The 3,597-nt window shown below is 33.2% G+C and overlaps 2 non-coding genes across 2 annotated transcripts; both read left to right on the top strand.

Moving 5' to 3' along the window:
- Positions 1-332: 332 nt before the first annotated feature.
- On the top strand, positions 333-405 carry TRNAF-GAA (transfer RNA phenylalanine (anticodon GAA)). The gene has a single exon. It is a non-coding gene; the product is annotated as a tRNA-Phe (tRNA).
- Positions 406-2,430: 2,025 nt separating this feature from the next.
- TRNAF-GAA (transfer RNA phenylalanine (anticodon GAA)) lies at positions 2,431-2,503 on the top strand. The gene has a single exon. It is a non-coding gene; the product is annotated as a tRNA-Phe (tRNA).
- Positions 2,504-3,597: the final 1,094 nt, after the last annotated feature.

Genomic DNA, 3,597 nt, shown 5'->3' with positions numbered 1-3,597 from the left:
TTTAATAACAAATAAAGCTTGATGTAACATTATATATGCACATTGTCTTTTATGTGCAACCATCACCTGTCTCACAAACACAGGGTTTGAATGAACCTGATGAATGGAGTCAAATTGAAAATGTAAAAAAATCTCTGTCAAAATTGCTGTTTTTTTCTACTCATTCACAAAGAGTTAATTAAAGTTATTAAATATGTACAACAAAATAGCAGGAGTTTCAAATAGAAATCATGCTGCAAAAACCAGTCAAAGCAAAAATAAAAATATCTACTTTCAGGGGTTTCGCTTGACATTTGCCAAGTGTCTAGCACTCCTAAAGTTGTTTGTGTTTGGCCGAAATAGCTCAGACGGGAGAGCGTTAGACTGAAGATCTAAAGGTCCCTGGTTCGATCCCGGGTTTCGGCAACATCATTTTTCTTGATTCTTTACATTTTAAGGAGAAAATAAACAAAGCACGTGGACTGATTATTTAAAGAAAATGTAAAAGGCCTAAAAATCTTAACTATCTACAGAAAATAAAATGTTAAAAAGATGAGAAATGGGAACTTTTCTATTTGAGCAAATTATTATTTTTTTGTAATTTTTCCTCTGTTTTGTTTATTTCCATTTCACTTAGCTGTAAGAGGATTTAAAGGGAACCTGATAGCTGATAAAGAAAGCATGTATCAGACACTAGCTGAATGATTTCAACCATGTATGTTTGACTATGAAATGCTGTGGTGTATATGAAGTCATTGTGAGAAGTAATTTCTAAAATGGGGTCACTTTGGGGGGGTTTCTGCTGTTTTGGTACTTTTGGTACTCTGCAAATTTTAGCTGCAAACTATTCTTGCAAAATCTGCATTCCAAAATCCAAATAGCGCTCTTATTTTCAAAGCCCTGCTGTGTGGCCAAACAGTAGATTCTGAAGAAATATGGTGCATCACCGCATTTTGTGAGAAATCTAACATTTCTAACATCCTAACAAAATAAAAGGAGGTTTGAAAGTGAATGCTGACAAAAAGTACACATATGAAAAATGCTATTTATTTACATTTTTGTGTGGTGCGACAAGTTGGTTTAAGGATATAAGCAGTCAAAGAATAAAGATGACTAATATTTCAAAATTTTAAACAAATTTTAGATATTTTCACAGAAAAAAACTAAAAATATATTGACCTAAATTTACAGTTAATGTAAAGTACAATGTGTCACAAAAAACACTTTCAGAATTACGGGGATATGTAGAAGCATTCCAGAGTTATTACTGCATACAGTGATAAAAGTCATATTTTTTTAAAATGGGGCTTGGCCATTTAGCTCAAAATAGGCTTGATAACTAATAGTTTAAACAAATGTATTGAAATAAAAACTGTAATATTAAATATTTTAAAATAATTTTCAATGACAATTACTGGTCATATTTCTGCTGACTAACTTGGAAAGAGTTAAGGCACAGAATCCACAAGAAGTCAGGATGGCCGAGCGGTCTAAGTTGCTGCGTTCAGGTCACAGTCTCTCTTGGAGGCGTGGGTTCAAATCCCACTTCTGACATCACCTTTTCATGAAACTATACAGATTCTCAGTCAATTATTGATTAGAGGGGGATCAAACCAAACTTAGCAATGGGCCTTAAAAAATCCGATCCCAAAGTTACCACTACCTGGGAGTCTTTGGGGTGAATCTGAAATTGTCGTCTAAAAACGGAACTCTAGGACCGTGAAATAGTTTTTATGTGCATATGTTAGCTGTCTTGGCACTATAAAAATACTGCGAGCGGTCAATGGGGCGTGACTATTTCAACTCTTTGTGTTCTCTTTCCCTATTAGGGCGGAGACTCCACATCCTATGGGGCTGTTCTGGGAGATTTCTATAAACTGAATTGCCGGTAAGTCTAATTTCATATTTGATTACCTCATTCATCAATAGACCATAAAAATACTTAATAAACAAAAGCTTAAAAAGTAGGTAATCATAGTTTTAAAGTCTGAAATGCACATGCGATACTGACATCTAAGTTTCAGCACATTTTGGGACAAATGTTTTCACATTGAAAGTTAACAATCATTAAAATATTTTCTCTAAATTGTTGTCTCCTTTTTTGCTCCAATTATTTGCATTTAATAACAAATAAAACTTGATGTAACATTATATATGCACATTGTCTTTTATGTGCAACCATCACCTGTCTCACAAACACAGGGTTTGAATGAACCTGATGAATGGAGTCAAATTGAAAATGTAAAAAAATCTCTGTCAAAATTGCTGTTTTTTTCTACTCATTCACAAAGAGTTAATTAAAGTTATTAAATATGTACAACAAAATAGCAGGAGTTTCAAATAGAAATCATGCTGCAAAAACCAGTCAAAGCAAAAATAAAAATATCTACTTTCAGGGGTTTCGCTTGACATTTGCCAAGTGTCTAGCACTCCTAAAGTCGTTTGTGTTTGGCCGAAATAGCTCAGATGGGAGAGCGTTAGACTGAAGATCTAAAGGTCCCTGGTTCGATCCCGGGTTTCGGCAACATCATTTTTCTTGATTCTTTACATTTTAAGGAGAAAATAAACAAAGCACGTGGACTGATTATTTAAAGAAAATGTAAAAGGCCTAAAAATCTTAACTATCTACAGAAAATAAAATGTTAAAAAGATGAGAAATGGGAACTTTTCCATTTGAGCAAATTATTATTTTTTTGTAATTTTTCCTCTGTTTTGTTTATTTCCATTTCACTTAGCTGTAAGAGGATTTAAAGGGAACCTGATAGCTGATAAAGAAAGCATGTATCAGACACTAGCTGAATGATTTCAACCATATATGTTTGACTATGAAATGCTGTGGTGTATATGAATTCATTGTGAGAAGTAATTTCTAAAATGGGGTCACTTTGGGGGGGTTTCTGCTGTTTTGGTACTTTTTGTACTCTGCAAATTTTACCTGCAAACTATTCTTGCAAAATCTGCATTCCAAAATCCAAATAGCGCTCTTATTTTCAAAGCCCTGCTGTGTGGCCAAACAGTAGATTCTGAAGAAATATGGTGCATCACCGCATTTTGTGAGAAATCTAACATTTCTAACATCCTAACAAAATAAAAGGAGGTTTGAAAGTGAATGCTGACAAAAAGTACACATATGAAAAATGCTATTTATTTACATTTTTGTGTGGTGCGACAAGTTGGTTTAAGGATATAAGCAGTCAAAGAATAAAAATGACTAATATTTCAAAATTTTAAACAAACTTTAGATATTTTCACAGAAAAAAACTAAAAATATATTGACCTAAATTTACAGTTAATGTAAAGTACAATGTGTCACAAAAAACACTTTCAGAATTACGGGGATATGTAGAAGCATTCCAGAGTTATTACTGCATACAGTGATAAAAGTCATATTTTTTTAAAATGGGGCTTGGCCATTTAGCTCAAAATAGGCTTGATAACTAATAGTTTAAACAAATGTATTGAAATAAAAACTGTAATATTAAATATTTTAAAATAATTTTCAATGACAATTACTGGTCATATTTCTTCTGACTAACTTGGAAAGAGTTAAGGCACAGAATCCACAAGAAGTCAGGATGGCTGAGCGGTCTAAGGCGCTGCGTTCAGGTTGCAGACGCT

This window comes from Ranitomeya variabilis, chromosome 4 (assembly GCF_051348905.1).
Source record: "Ranitomeya variabilis isolate aRanVar5 chromosome 4, aRanVar5.hap1, whole genome shotgun sequence".
Lineage (NCBI taxonomy): Eukaryota > Metazoa > Chordata > Amphibia > Anura > Dendrobatidae > Ranitomeya > Ranitomeya variabilis.
Note: the sequence above shows the minus strand (reverse complement) of the source record. Positions and strands in the feature narration are given on the sequence as shown.